General features: G+C 43.1%; 1 long non-coding RNA gene across 2 annotated transcripts; it reads right to left on the bottom strand.

The window, feature by feature from the left end:
* Positions 1-4,563: 4,563 nt before the first annotated feature.
* LOC148539120 (uncharacterized) lies at positions 4,564-16,018 on the bottom strand. Of its 2 annotated transcripts, none has more exons than XR_015871196.1 (4): positions 15,394-16,018; positions 14,590-14,760; positions 7,378-7,426; positions 4,564-6,153 (listed from the first exon to the last, which is right to left on the bottom strand). It is a non-coding gene; the product is annotated as an uncharacterized LOC148539120 (long non-coding RNA). The 2 variants fall into 2 exon arrangements; XR_015871198.1 differs by lacking the exon at positions 15,394-16,018 and adding an exon at positions 12,766-12,821 and having other exon boundaries at positions 14,590-14,956.
* Positions 16,019-16,357: the final 339 nt, after the last annotated feature.

Below are 16,357 nucleotides of genomic sequence, written 5' to 3'. Positions count from 1 at the left end.
CTGTACTCCCGTGGGCCAGTCCAACCCTGATCCTATGATAGATAGATACATACAGTATTCCAGTTGTTGTATGAATATGGTCAAGTCTCAGGCCTCTGTACCAATAAGAATAAATCACTGGACATCTCTCTAGGTTCTTCCACTAGGATATAGTCAGGACCCTGACTATCAGAGTGGTCATCTCCAGATTGGACTATTGTAACTTACTCCTATCTGGCCTCCCCAAATCTCATCTCTCCTCTCCAGTCTATCCTTAATGCTGCTGCACGGCTTATCTTCCTCTCCAAATGCTCTACATCTGCCTCCCCTCTCCTACAAGCCCTCCACTGGCTCCCCTTCCCTTTTAGAACCCAATTTAAGGTTCTCACGCTCGCTCACAAAGCCCTCACCCAATCTTCTCCCATATACATCTCTGATCTCATCTCCCTTCACGCTCCTCTCCGCCCTCTTCGTTCAACTAATGTACGCCACCTTTCATGCCAGCTGATTACTTCCTCCCACTCCCGCCTCCAAGATTTTGCCCGCACTGACTCTCTCCCACTCCCCATCAGACTCTCCACCTGTTTGCGATCCTTTAAACGGGCTCTCAAGACCCACTACTTCATCAAAGCCTTCCAGCTATCATTCTAACTCCTTGCTTCATGCTCCTTCGTCCCCATCTACCCCATCTGTGACAACCCAGTTTGTCTTCCCCCACCTTTTAGAATGTAAGCTCTCACGAGCAGGGCCATCTACCCTCTTGTGCTTCTCCTTACTATAGTGTAATTTACTTCTTTTACTCACCACTAGGGCACCTAACACTTGGTTGCTTATGCTCTGTTGCGTATCTGGGTGATATGGTCCCTATCCATGTCCTGTATAGTATTGTATTCTGTAAGTCACTTGTCTACAGTTTTGTTTATGTACATTGTAAGGCGCTGCGGAACACTTGTGGCGCCATATAAATAAATTATAATAATAATACTCATCATCAGAGTGTCGACGGTCACAATCGCCACAATGGCATCCCGACAGTAAGGTTTAGGGCTCCCGGGGGGGACTTAGGGTTAGGCACCACCCGGGAGGTTAGGGTTAGGCTAGGGGGAGGGAGGGTTAGGGTTAGGCACCCCCAGGGGGGACTTAGGGTTAGGCACCCCCGGGAGGAACTTCGGTATAGGTGGCGGGGAAGGGGGGGGGGTTAGGTTTAGGCACTTAGAGGGGGGATTAGGGTTAGGCACTGGGGGGAAAGGTTAGGGTTTAGGCAACCCCAAGGGATGGTTAGGGGGTTAGAAATAGGTTAGTGAATACTTACCTTCGATGATCAGGATTTCCCCCTCTGCCGGGATTCCAACCGCCGGGCAGGAGTCCGGCGGTAAATCATACCGATTCCAATTTCCTATAAAAACTCATTGTTCATTTGGTCTCTGCTGCTTACAGTCACTTATTACTGTATCATTTATAGAAATATGCTGGAAACTAGCTTGGCCTCCCTCTCTTATTTAGAGACTTTAATACAGGTTGCTGGGTAAGAATATGAAGTGATGGCCAATTACATTTGTCCTAAGAAGACTCTTTGGCTGCCTGTAAATTAGTACCTGGGCAAGGAGACTGTCTCTGCCTCTTACGATGTTTCTTTCTCCTTTCAGCTGTAATGGCATTAGAGGACTGTCAGACGCCTGTTAGGGCTGCTTACCCTTATGCTCCGCCTGGTCCGTCCCGCCTCCTGGGGAAAGCTTGGCTGGGCACTTATACCCCTGATAGCTGGTCCTCTCTCTCGGCTCCACGTCACTGCACAGCCAACACTGCGGATTCACCTCCTGTACGGACAGCCGCTGATCTCCTTTCCAAGGCTGCTGTCAGGGAAGCCGTTACACCCTCTGTATCTCTTCCCAGAGCCGCTCACAATTGTGCAATCACAGCCGCCAATCACCTCTCATAGCCAGCGTTCCTCAGCCCTGGGAACTGGCCAGGGCCAGTCGAAAGTAGGGATGGATATCGGAAGCCCGGCATCGAATGGTTGCCAGGCTTCCAACATCAAATCCAGCAATGCGATGGCAACTAGCTGTCGCATCGCAACCATTAAATAGTATACCCATCGCGATAGTTATACTCGCGGAGCATAAGACGAGGTGGAGCCTATGTGGAAGGGATGGAGCCTCACAGCTCTCCCTGTCCAAATCATTGTGGGGGCGTGCCAAGCAATCAAGTTGGGATGCCTGCTGTCAAAATGCCGACAGCGGCATTCCGATGCTTGGAATCCCAAAAGGGGTCGGGTAAGTATACTAACCCTCCCCCCTTCTCTTCCCAACCCTCCCTTCTTGCACCCTAACCCTCCCCATCCTGCATCCTAACCCTCCACATTAGTGCCTAACCCCAACCCTCCCCTCTTGGTGCCTGACCCTAACCTCCCCCTCCCCCCCAAAGCCTAACCCTAAGCCCCTGCCCCGCCCCCCCATCATGGTGCCTAATGCTAACCCCCCACCCCCACCACCACCAAGGATAACAGCTAAGGGTGCCCTGCTTACTTCGGCATTTAACCGCCTATGTATAGTCCCGGGTCGGGATTCCGACATATGGATTTCAACAGTTGGCATCCCAGATGTCGATATTTTGACTACATCCCCGTTCAAACAATGATCCACTTTTGCGAGTAAAAACAATCTACATCAATCAGAAACAATGATGGTGTGGAACTTTGGCTTGAGTGTATAAAAACTACAAACCAAATTGCAATGGGTACATTCTTCCCAGATCACATGTAATTGAAGTAGCCTGGTCTATTTATAAAGAGGGAAGTTACAAAACAATAAAAAACAAATTGCTAGTGTGACATACTGATAAGTGTACTAGGTCCATGGACATAAAACTGTATAAACAAGGTAAAAAATTATAAATATATAGAATATTAAAGAATGACCTGTCCTGAAATCGACATGCACAGTGTGAAGGGTGTGTGCGCCCAGGGTAAATGACGGGGATGGAAGTGGAGATCCCTTGACCTGGCAAATGGCAGGTCCAATATACTAGCATAGTAATAATATTGACAGACTGGAACAAAAGTAATATAAACAATACAGTTTTTGTTCACATTTTTTTAAAACTTAAATTATTCTCGCAGTTTTCTATTTGTGAACTGTGGGAGGTGCTGTATCTATAGGAAGTCTTCACCTTTTGGCAGCTATTACTTTTTATAGTCTTGAAACCAAAGATAAATGTATTCTGGACATCTAATCCATAATCAACACACAATGCAAAAGCACTTCATTAACAAATCAGAAAAGAAATGTAGATGGAATAGTGTCACGATGGGCCAACATTATGTGCAAAATCATTTACAAAATGTAAAACATCACACACGGGATCAAGAAGCATTTATTTTTCAACATGAGACTCAGTGGTTATATTTCAAAATAGAACACATAGGAATGACATTGACCTTGCCTACTTCTCATATAGTAATGATCCAGTTGGGATATGTAGTTCTCCAGACAGATATCTTACATATAACAGTAGTGTAGTACGGTGAGGTAGGAATAATGACTGTACAACACAATTCACAGTGGAATAAGGTCAGTTAGTCACAGAGCAGAATACGGCCTCACTGGTGACACTCTGGCAGTGAAAGGGGTTAGCAGCATAGGACTAGAACAGTAAAGCACCGATTGCAGTATATGCACCAGCATTCATCATATATACACATGCCAATAGTAGCAGTATTAGAGCAGGCAGAGATATGGAGAGGGCCATGGCTGTCAGTGACATCACTGCACTTGGTAACACATAGGAATACAAGTAAAACATAGTCTAGCTCTACTTTAGGTGATTACAAGAGTGTATAACCACAACCTACCACCAGCATTGTAAATATTAATTTCCAGCTATCAATCATATCAAAGACACAGTGACTGTTTCCTCACATGTATTACTTATATTCAACCAGTGGACCTTGAGATTACCCCACCACATACCTACACCAGGGACTGTTTACTGTTGGTGTTTATCTCCCATCATTCAGCTGAGCATATAGGTAGCTGTAAACCAGCAACCTGTGGAGGCAGGACACCAATTATCTAATGCATACATACATACATACACACACACATATCTCATTATTATCTTCCCATGCTCCCATAGTGTCAGTGGGTGTAGGAAACAAACACGCTTCATATTCCATAGAGTAAGGTGAGCAAGTTGTTAAAGTATGTCTCCCAGAAAGCTCTGCCTGATATTGCCATATAGCAAGAACACAGACTCTGGTGTACACCTGTAAGTGCCACTATAGCCTGTATATGTGGTGAGGAAATACAGCCAAGCTTGCTCTATCTGTAAGAACATACTGAGGGCAAAATTTACTAAGCTGCGGTTTGACGGCGGTTTCTATTCTGTTCTAAACCTCGGGGGTTTGGTGGCGGTTTTGCAGCAGTTTCTAAATGACAGCCCTGTTCTATTCTATTCTAAAATGTGTTTTGATGGCAGTTTTGCAGCGGTTTTGGTCTTAGTAAATCTGCAGATAACAAAACCGCCGCCAAACCACAGTCAAAACACATTTTAGAATAGAATAGAACAGAGCCGTCATTTAGAAACCGCTGCAAAACCACCACCAAACCGCCGGGGTTTAGAATAGAATAGAAACCGCCATCAAACCGCCGTTTAGTAAATTTTGCCCTGAATCACTTCATCTGATTTGTGTTCTTCTTTTATTTGATAATGTCTGATCAGATGAAGTTGTATACTCTATACAAAGCTAGTAAAATGCTTTCATCTTTTATAATATACTACATACTGTATATACATAAAGCAACATGTATTCATCTCCCCAGGGCACAGGGAAGTTACACAAGATCACAGTTTGGGTTTTCCTGACTGATGACTGGCTTACAGGTCTGCTATACAGAGCTATGCATCATATAAGCATTGTTCTATAATAATGGGTCTCAGCATATTAAATTTGTGCCTCATTTAGAATAAAAGCCACACATCCATCTGTAGTTAGTTATATTCTGATTGTCAAACAATAGTTGCAGCACATTCCTGATCTGGTTCATGGAGTCGGATAATAATTTTAACTGACGTTTGATTGTTTGCATTGTTAGCAATTTACTGCATTGTATTATAGGAACACCAAGAACCGGCTGTATCTGTACCTGGACAAGTACTAATCTCACCATGGAGCTAGCGGACCATATAGTAACCCTGACTGCTGCGCTCTTCAAATAAACATGGTAACTTTCAATATCATGCAAGTCAAAGCAGTGTAAATAAGGAACAGTATCCTGTTTACTATTTATTAGATAACGGGCTTGATTCAGACCCGGTCGCTAAGCTGCACTCGCTCACTGCCAAAAGGGGCTGGGTATGCAAATCCCACGATCGCACTATCTGGCTTAAGAACGCCCTTTATGTCTTAGAGAGTGACGGCAGTGAGCGCTTGCTGGTTTATAAAGACGCCCACTTTTCATTGTTAACACACGTCATCTCCAGGAAGTGTATGAATAATCGGTAACATCGAGAGCCATTGGAGCAGCTCGCAGCCCTTGAGGTAGACCCTACCCCACCGAAAGCACTGCGATCAGTTCAGGCAAAAAAACAACCGACGTGTTCAATGACGCTACATTGCTAATTATGCACACTCATTAAACTCAGTTTTGAAGCTCAGACACGCCTGCGTTCGCAAATCCACTCCCCCGTTCACACGCACCTTCCCCTGTCACCACCCACAAACGGCGCTGTCACCCAAAGTAGCGTCCAGTTTGTGTACTACGAGCGCACGATTCCCGGCCGCAGTGACTGGTTCGCGCATGCATACTTTGATGCATGCGCAGATGTGCGATTATCGCCCCTAGTGAGCGAGCGCAGCTTAGCGACCGGGTCTGAATCAGGCCCAATATTCTATCATTTTCTATGTAGCAAACTGTAACAATTAACACAATGAACTCTTCTGAATCCCTCCGCTTTCCATCCACCAATGAGAGGAGTGATAGTGAGTACATGTAAATCATTCTATTCTATAATAGAAGTGAATTGTGATGACATTCTGGGAAATAATCCGTGAGCAATGTTTGGTGGGTTCAATAACACAGGTTGGACCTTTCCAGGATTTGGGTAATGCTGAATGTCAGGAACACGAGAGGTTGTGTGGGAGATGTTTGAACATATTTGAAGGACTTTAAATCTCTGCAATAAAAAAGAAATAAAATATATAATAAGCGCATACTGTAAATCAAAGCAGCATATATAAATAAACCGGTTTTGTTTTTGCTAATGTCATGTTTTTTTATTTTTTATTATTATACAATATCAGCCTAGATTAAAATGAAAATTTTTTGAGAAAAAAAAATTCCTTTTCAATTGACTATTATTTAATTTACATCATCTTTTTAATTCCATGTAAAGGCACTTTCAAATTACCTAGCAAGTGAAATTCCAATAATAGTGTATGAATAATATTTATGTAGAATTCAAATTTATCTCGTTTCACTTTTATATATACAGTATATCCCCCATCCCTTTTTAGTTACTAAAACTTATTCAGAGGAAATTTTCATTTATTGTATTTAAAAAGCATCAGCGTTGCCATTAATCACTACATTTCGAAATGTGAAATTCATAATTTTACAGACATTGAGCTTTTTTGTGAATGTTTCCCAAAAAATAAATGTAACTCCTCTCAGACATGATTTTGTCTAAATAATTTAAATGCAAAATATGACATGTTGATGGTATGAATGCGGACGCTGAAACAAATTCTTTGTCAAGTTCAGAATCAAAAATATTGTTAGCTTATACTGCGTAAATAAATACAATCTCTTTATGTAAGTTGCTTATTTGGAATGGCGAGCGCTCTCTTGATTTACACTTTAGAATTTGAATCTCCGGAGCTAAACGTGGGCATTTGTAGCTTGTTGCTACTGTAGCACCCTGGGAAGCAGTTTAATGATTTTTGCAGTGATGGGGTTATCCTCATGTGCTAATATATCACTGATGTATAACTTCTCAGGGGCCACATCATTTGAGAGAGGACTCCCCCTGAGTCTGTGGGTGCCAGGATTTTGGGATAGAACATTTTTAGTGTACTTTACAACTGGCTGCAGTGATTTCCCTGTGAAGGGGCAGGGCTAACCTATGTAATTGCATGATGAGACATAAAGCCCCAACCCCTCCCCTGGCCCCAGCAGCAGTTTCTAGCACTGGAGGAAATTTTACATATGTTTTCCCCAATTTCAACTCCTACAGTGCTCTGGGAGAATGGGGCCTGTCCTTTTCACTTTTAAATGTAATTTTGAAAATAAGAGTTCTACTTGTATTTAGTACTAAAATGGTAAAATTAAGGTACAAGGGCAATTTTGCTTGGGAATGAACTCCTGCGTGTGAGTCATATATGCAAAAAAAGGATATTACCTTTAGGAGCTTTCTGATACTTTTTCGGATTCTGCTATCTCATCATTATCTAAAATGAAGACAAAAAAACTCAATATATATATATATATATATATATTAGTCCATTTATAAATAAAATAATTAAACCAGCTATTAAGTTACCATGTGCTAGTACACTACGTTAGCATGACTGAACATGAAAACTTGAGTCCTCCATGCAGTGTATATAAATAATCTGCTGTATTATACTCATAGTTGCCGACTTTTATATCTCCTCTCAGTGAGAAGCCCGGAGAGGAGACACAGCTGGCCACTTCGGGGGGCGGGGCTGGACGTCTATGTCATTTGGCCTCCATCACAATAAACTGCCGCAAATAGCAGGACCGCGAGGAGGGGGCAGGACTAAAAGTCATCTTTGCCCCGCCCCCTCCATACAGAGCCGCGATTCCTAGCAGTTAACTCCCCATCTTGCCCACTTCACTAGGAAGCGGGTGGGAACCTCCCACAACTTCCAGGAGAGTAGGTAAATATGTTTATACTTGATTTTGAGCCACAGGGTATGAAGGATTCATTCAATCTCTTGATATGGGATGCGGTCACAATACCGACAACAGGGATTCTGGTGCTCAGAATGTCGGCACCGGAATCCTGACACTTGTCAGAATCTCGTCGCTGGCATCCCGAAGGTAAGTGATGGGGTTAGGGGGAGGGTTAGCATTAGGGGTTAGGTTTAGGCACTAAGGGGGGAGGGTTAGAGTTAGGCACTAAGGGGGGAGAGTTAGGGTGCGGGGAGGTTACGTTTAGGCACTAGGTGGGGGGGGGGGTTAGGTTTAGGCACCAGGAAAGGAGGGTTAGGATACTGACCGACAGGTGTTGGTATCGTAACCTTGTTCGGGATGCTGGCGTCGAGATTCTGACCGCTGGGATCCCAAGCGCCTGCATCCCATACCCAACCCCTTGATATAGATGCAATGAGAAAGGGCAGTGCGTATAGGCGCTGGGACCTGGGTTGATGTTATCAGTTAAACAATATTTCCAAAGGTTACCATTCTAGATTAATTCGGAATAAATTTAGCAAGAAAAAGCTATAAAAATATCCAATATGATCTTATGCTGGCCAGATCAACACTAACTGAAAGATCATGTCTACAATAAAGGTAGCGTATATAGTAGAAAGGAGAATGCACAATAATCTATTAAATGTTAAATTCTGATATGTGCCCTTAACCTCCTCAATGCGTAAATTTAGTGTAATGTATCAGGTCAGCAGATTAAAGATCAAAGGGTCTATTCATGTAGCAGTGAAAAGCCCTTTATCAGTGATAAAATAACTTTTCACTGCTTCAACCCATTCAGAGAAGGGGTTACCGTGAAGAAATCTCAGATTTCTCCAGCAGTTCCCCTTATTAGTGTAGTTATTGCTTCCTCATTCACTAGTATGGGGAGTGTGATTAATAGAAGCATAGAGTGCTCTGCTTTTCGCTTCGCAGAATCAGGATGGCATAAGGAGGCTTGTTATGTGAGAAAAGCAGTGAAGACTGCTGTCTTCCTGCCTTCTACCAGTTCTGTCGGGAAGCAATCGGGAAGCCGACTGCCTAAATACCGGCAGCCGGCTTCCCGACTGTCTTATCCCGGCATGGGTGAAATGCCGGGCGTCTAGATGCATTTCCCCGACGCCTGGAGACCGGCATCACGATCGTAGTGATGCCGGGCGCCGCGAGCGGACAGCTGTGCGGGAGGGGAGGGTTAGGTTTAGGGCTCCCGGGGGGGACTTAGGGACAGGCACCCCCCCGGGAGGGTTAGGGTTAGGCTAGGGGGAGGGAGGGTTAGGCACCCCCGGGGGGTACTTAGGGTTAGGCAACCCCCGGGGGACATAGGTTTAGGTAGCGGGGAAGGGGGTGGTTAGGGTTAGGCACTTAGGGGGGAAGTTAGGGTTAGGCACCCCTAAGGAGGGTTAGGGTTAGGGGGGTTAGGTTAGTGGATACTTACCTATCCACGATCGGGATTTCCAGCGCTGTTGGGCTTCTGCTGCGTCGCACTCTGCTCCTGTCGGGCTGCCGCTGACGGGAATCGAACCGCCGGCCATGCGGCCGTCGGTATTTCATACCCATTCCGTTCTGTCCGCCCTTTTCACTGACAGCAGCTAATCAGAGGAGCTCAGAGCTATAGTAAGGTAACCCAACATATGCATACGCCAGGGCACCTACTCCTTACTGCCCGCTGCCCCAGTGCCCGCTCGCTCTGCTCCTACCCCCACTGCCGCTATATATTTGTAAGGTGATCAGACACATGCATATGCCAGGTCACCTCCTCCTGACTGTCCGCTGCCCCAGTGCCCCCTCGCTCTGCTCCTATCCCCACCGCCGCTGTATATTTGTAAGGTGATCAGACACATGCATATGCCAGGTCACCTCCTCCTGACTGTCCGCTGCCCCACTGCCCCCTCGCTCTGCCCCTACCCCCAGCCCTGAGATGACATGGTGCATGCGCAGAAGGAAGAGCCTTACTGACTTCACAGTAAATGTGAAGAAACAGAGGAGGCTGGATTGCCGGAGCTCTGCTTACAGGATCGCATCGCAGGAAGGGTAAGTATACATGAATTTAATGTAAACAAATCTATATATTGCATCAAAGTGATGTGATAATTTAACATAAATAGACCCCCTTGTGGTATTCTACTAAATTGTGTAATAAATAGGATACCTTATATATAAACCTACAGGTGTTGGAAAATCACCACAGTGCACTAAATAACCCAAAAATGTTTAAACACACATAAAAACATCTTAAGATAAAAAAAAATAATTGTTTTTTTACTAGTAACAATCCAATTCAAGCAGAACATTTCCCCCTCAATGTCTGCATTCAAACAATACACTGCACGAAGCTCCCACGGTATTCCAGAAGTGGTTGCAATCCAGAGCATCCAGGTCTCTTCCCTCATGAGAGGCCATAATCGATGCAGTCAGCAAAAGGACCTCACAACAAAAACCCTTCCTATACGTTTCAACATTTCATCAGGGGATGGCTTTTTTGTCTGTGAATATTATTTATAGTGCTTTTAACCTTTGCATATAAGAGTGAAATCCATGGTACTTAATAATAAACAGCAGCCCCCTTAAATGATAATGCCAAATGACTCCTGGAAACATGGAAGCTTTCTTGTCTCTTTTCTATTTGGAGACATTAAATATACAATTACTTGATCGATTTGAGCGTTTTTATCATCCAGCAGTTCCCTTTATATTGTGTGAATGTAAAAGTTACATAAAAAGTCTGATTTTGAATTATAAATATATTTTTAGATTAAACATTACTATAGAAGATTCTACTTTCATTCATTATACTATTTGACTCCATTACAGAGTACCCCAAATGATTTGATATGACTATTTTGGAGTAGTTCTACGGTTTCTAGAACTTACATGCAAAAAGCTAAAATTATTTATAAATAGAGGATAGAATTTATGGACTCCACTAAAGAGTTGTCAGACATATAAAATGTGTAGGGAACATTCTGTTTGTGAGCCGCTTGATGACCAATCACTGGCTGCGTATTGATTTTGGTCAGTCAGAAGGGAAGTGACGTGATCACTACCGGAACATCCTGAGAGCTTTGTGTAGCTGTGTCGGTTTCAATGCCGGCAAAGTATAGATCTCCTGCTTGAATTTGATTTAACTAGAAGAGTGTTACTTTTACACCAGACTGGTTTTCCAATTCCTGTGGGCTAGTGCTTAATTCTACTTAAGCACTATTGGAGAAATACCTCAAGACATCAAATCACCTAAACCTGATAAATTACAGGTTTAGGTGATTAGATGTGGTGGAGGATAAGGGCACCTATTAATATTCGTAATTATTACATTATTGTGCTCTCCCCCTTTTACTAGACAAGCAACCCCATTTGACATTAATGTCTCAGAAATACAAAATTATACATTAAGCAAAAAAAATCAATAATGGACATACCACAGTGATGTTATTCTCAGAAAAACACCAGTATGAGCTCAACAACACCTATATGCTTGGTTTCATTTTAGATAAATACCTATCAAGTAGAAAGGAAGCACAGGGTACAGAAAAGTAAAATAAAAGCACAAACATAGAACAAAGACACTAAAATAAATAAATACAAAAATAACAGAGCACAGCAAGACAAGAGTTCATTCTTTTTTAGACTTATTTTATTAGGGGGTAAATTTACTAAGAATCAAGTCTGATCGAGTTTTTTTTTTTCAACTCGATTAGCATCTCCGAAACTCGGGTGATTTGAGGCTCCTGAAACTCACAAATTTACAAAGATGTGAGATTAGCTGAGAGTGAGATGGCCGATGGTGAAGCAGATCGAGATATCTCCCCCCCCCCCGAGTAGCAAGTTTTGAAAGAGATTACTCACCCGAGATTGCAGTGTTTTCTCTCTGCAAAACTCTCCCGAGCAAGCAGCCTGCACATATCAGTGGAGATATGTAAGGGCTGCTTGTGTGTTGTACCTGTAAAAAAACGGTTAAATGTATCCCCGGCTTGGGGTGCAAATGCTTTGGCCATGGAGACCTGGAGATGGGGTCTCCTGGCTGTGGCATTACACCCCAGTCAGGTTGGGTCCGATGCTGATTTTAAATATAGGGGAACCCTACGCATTTCCTCCCCCTATATTTAAAACCAGCACTAGCCCTGCAGCAAGGTGCTGGTTCCTAAATTACAGGGGAACTCTACTCGTTATGTTGCCCGTAATTTTAGGAACCAGGATTAGCTGAGCAGTCCGGGGCTGGTTGTGATTTTGAGGGGAGGGGGGGACCCTACGTCATTTTATTATTTTAATTTAACCCTTTTTTTTTTACTATTTACAGGTAGAAATATACATGGATCAGACTGATCTGTGTAGGTTTCTGCCAAACACGCAGCTCACAGGCAGGTGAATTGATTTCACAAATTTTTACACTTCTAGAAACACCCAAAGCTCCGAAGCATTGTTACTCCGAAATAATAAAAGGTTTTGAGGTGCATAAAACCTTTATCTGTGCATTTCTTCCTAATATTTAAGGTACCACTCTCTATTCGGGCGCAGATCCAATTGTTTTATACTGTTATGTCATGTTAGGGATGTGGGGACCTCACTATAGGTCTGCTGCCTACTGACAGTGAGCACTAAGCACCCTGTTATCTTACTACTTTCTACGCCCTACATGACCAGGGTCCAAGGTACTTGAAGCAGCTTCTGATATCTTACTGTCCCATTTGATTACTGCAATCAATTGATGAAGGACTATTAACAGTACCTAGAGTCTCCCAGAATTAATTTGGGTGGCCGAGTTTTCAGCTTTGAGGCTCCAACTCTATGGCGCTCGCTTCCCCGCACAGTTTGAGAGGCCTCCACTCTAGGATCCTTCAAAAAAAGACTCAAGACTTACCTGTTCACCCAAGCATTTCACTGATGTCCCTAGTTAAGCTTGTTATGTATTTTGTGCTGTAAAGGCAAATGTAAAGCGCTTGTTAGGAGAAAAGTGATCTATAACTTTTTTATTATTATTAAATGTGTTTAAACTTTAATGATGTTTCACAGATACCATCGATTGAAAAGTAATTTATCCTCTTAAATGGGATTATAAGAATAAGCATCTATAAGAAAAAAATGTTGATTATTGTAGTATACTCTGTTTATATTGTATTATTCCTTGCTTCTAATAAGTTTATTGCCATTGTTTCAGGTCTTGCTCGATCAATGTTTACTGCAAGACCACTCAATCCTTCAAAACCACACTGGTTGAAAGTGGGCCTGGCACTAGGGACTTCAGTAGGACTCTGGGTTTTGGTGAGTGTGTTACGAAATAGATAGTATTGCTAAATACTGCATACCAAATTCCCTCTCTATAGAAAGGATAAGTATTCCTGCTACCAATATGACCAAACATATTGAGTTTGGTATGGCATCTTCACAAAACAAATATCTACAATAGTTTATCATGTATGTTACCTGGAATATCATACACCCTAGAACAGTGGTCTCCAACCTGTAGCTCGCGGTCTTAATTTTGGTAGCTCACCTAGCTGCAGTACTGCCGAGTCATCTAGGAGGAAGTGACTTCTGACGTGTGCTCCCCTGTAGCGTCGACGCCATGGGTGAAGCCACAGGGTAGCACGTCAGGTGATTGCCACAGCCTCTACAGCAATCACCTGATGTGCTTCCCCGTGGTTCCACCCACAGCATCTACGCTACGGTGCAGCAAGTGACTCCCGTCCAGCTCTGCCAGAAAATCACACAGCAGCCCAGCCTATATGTTTTGCTCCTCTACTGCATGTACCTCCTTGGAGCCAGTAATGTGAAATGTGCCTCTGCTTAAATGTTATTTACAAACTACTAGTGTTGTCCGTTTTCATGAGAGTTTATAAACTCTCGGTAAATTCCCGAATCCTATCTTCACTAGTGAAAAGTTTCTCGAGTTTAGCTGATGGTGAAGTGAAGAGAGTTTGCCAACTCTCCAGTATTTTCCCGTAGCAAAGGAGATTTCTCTCCCGAGTTTCACATTAGTAAATTTGCGAGTGGAAAAAAAATGCCCAAACTCTAGAGAATGCCAACTCTCCCAAACTCGATTCTTAGTAAATTTACCCCTAAGTGTCCTATTTAAATTGTATCCCCTGTGAACGAAGACAGGCCTGTTTGTTAGAGAATTAAAAAGAACAAAATAAAGTGCCCACTGCGTAACGATGTTTGGGCAAAATGGCTGCTGACCTGGGGTCCACCAGCACCCTATAACAGAAAGCCAGACAAAGTGCAGCGGTAAACAGAGGCACTAACAAACACTCACGGGTAAATGGGTATCTACGGAGAGTGTAGGTCGAGATAAGGTCACAGGATATAAATAAAATTGATGATATGGACACATTTAATGCATTTCTTTCTCTCTGGGAGAATTCTTTCTGTAGAAAACCACGATAAGGGAGCCCACACCATCAGTTTCATTCATATACAGTGTTCAAGTTATTTTCAACATGTTATTGTAGCTATTGATACTATTTAATGTATGTTGATACAGGTTTTTTATTTGATTTAATAAACCACGCATTTTTAATATTGCGGATTGGAGTTTTTTTCAGTGATTCCATTTTCACATTTATTACTGTCCATATGAGGAGATTTAGCACTGCCAAGCTATTTTTATAGCATAAAAGCACCTGTCTATGAAGGAGTGGGAGCCCTTACCGTACACAAGTGCTTACTACTTCCCTATACATACCTTGCGCTGATGGTGCGTTCTCTTCAACAACCTCCTCTGGCTTCCTGGCTGAGAGTTCAGACCAGTCTTCTGCTGCTGCTGCTGCCAGCTCCTCAGGGATATTGTTTGAACTTGCTGTAAGCAAAGGAGATGTCTCTACATCGGAGGACTCCTTTGCAGGCTCAATATCCACTGAATAAAAAGAAGGATACCCATTTGTTATAAGAGATCTGTGCTGCATTAGGAATCTTTATTCTGGGATATAAAGCACTGATTTTAACATTCTACTACAGCCAACAGAGCAACTTAAGCCTGAAATCAGGGATGCACCATGTTATTTTTGGCTCAAGGGTTCCAAATAAAATGTTATCCACCTTAAAAGTGTAAGATACAAAGAATATACTACAGGGCAGGAAAGTACCTGTGTGGGGCTAGAAGCGTGTGCAGCAGCTATTAAGCTGATGTGACATGTCCCACTCCTGTAACACATTTTTCTCCCTCTGTCCCTGCTCGCTATCTGCATTATTATCACTATACTTACCAGTGCTGCGATGAAATTGAGGTGACACCCAATTAGCAGCAGTGAAATTAGGGGTTTATTTACTAAGCAGTGTAAAAGTGGACACTTCTGGGCATATTCAAGTCTGAAATGTAAAAGCACAATGCTTTTAGCAACATAAAGCTCCATGTTCAGCATCAGATCAGGCACTGGCAAACGGAAACAGGCTAATTATTACACGTGGGTGCTGTTAATGTTGGGGCTTGTTTGGAGAAGTACGCCTTAAATCTTCATTTAGTCCATCCCAGCAGGTAAATCGCACTTACCGTTTTTCCATAGAGCCATTCCAGGATCCAGATCCCCAGAAGGGTTGATTCTGTGATGGACACAGAAGCGTCGCCAGCTGGGTCTACCGGCAGTCACCAGTCTGTGACTTTAGGCAAATACTGATACAAAGTCCGTCCCTTGTGTAGATCTTTGTGTCTGAATGTGCAAGGACGCAGATGGCCACTTTCAGTGTCCGTACAGGCAGTAATACGGATCGGTGCTTCCTTGGACACACCATTGAAACTTGCACAAGCCCTATGGCAGGTGCAGTTTCTCCATCCGGGTAAGTGAGCAGTTCCGTGTCTATGTACACAACCACTTTCACAGACACACCTGCGACATTCCCATAACACGGACTATCTCCTGCACACACCCAGGAATGGCCACTACATTTAAAATACACTTCTCTCTGCACGTGTCTGAAATCACAACTGTGACTCTGTGGGGACACAGTATAATTACCGCGCTCATAAATGTTATATATAGAAAGCTGCTTATTCACACCAGATATTAACAAGCTCTCCATTTGTATTTTTACTATCTAATTAATTATCCTTGACAAAGAGCACATAGCCTGAAACGCGTTGGAGAGCACTGAACAAAGTACACGTGAAGCATCGCCCCAGTACCGCACTAGCAAGCAGACGGAGCAGCTATCTCTGCACTGCATCTAGCGGAAGACGGAGCGGACATACACGGGAAGAGAACCAGCCGGCAGAAATTGCCGTGAGGAATGGAAGGTAAGCAGAGTTAGGGATAGCTAGAAACCAATACATGCTACCTTCCACTGCACGGATATTTAAAGGCAAACATCGGAAACCGGAATACAACTTTGTACTGACTGTCCTAACACTTAACAAAAGCGGCTATAAACATTACTTATGTAACTAATTGTATTTTATTTTTACAGGTATTGTGCTACACATACATCTCATACGAATTATTAGATATTAACAAGCGCTT

Source organism: Taudactylus pleione, unplaced genomic scaffold (assembly GCF_031769625.1).
Source record: "Taudactylus pleione unplaced genomic scaffold, aTauple2 ptg000028l, whole genome shotgun sequence".
NCBI classification, from domain to species: Eukaryota; Metazoa; Chordata; class Amphibia; order Anura; family Myobatrachidae; genus Taudactylus; species Taudactylus pleione.
The sequence above is the reverse complement of the archived record's forward strand: the minus strand, read 5'-3'. Positions and strand labels throughout refer to the sequence as shown.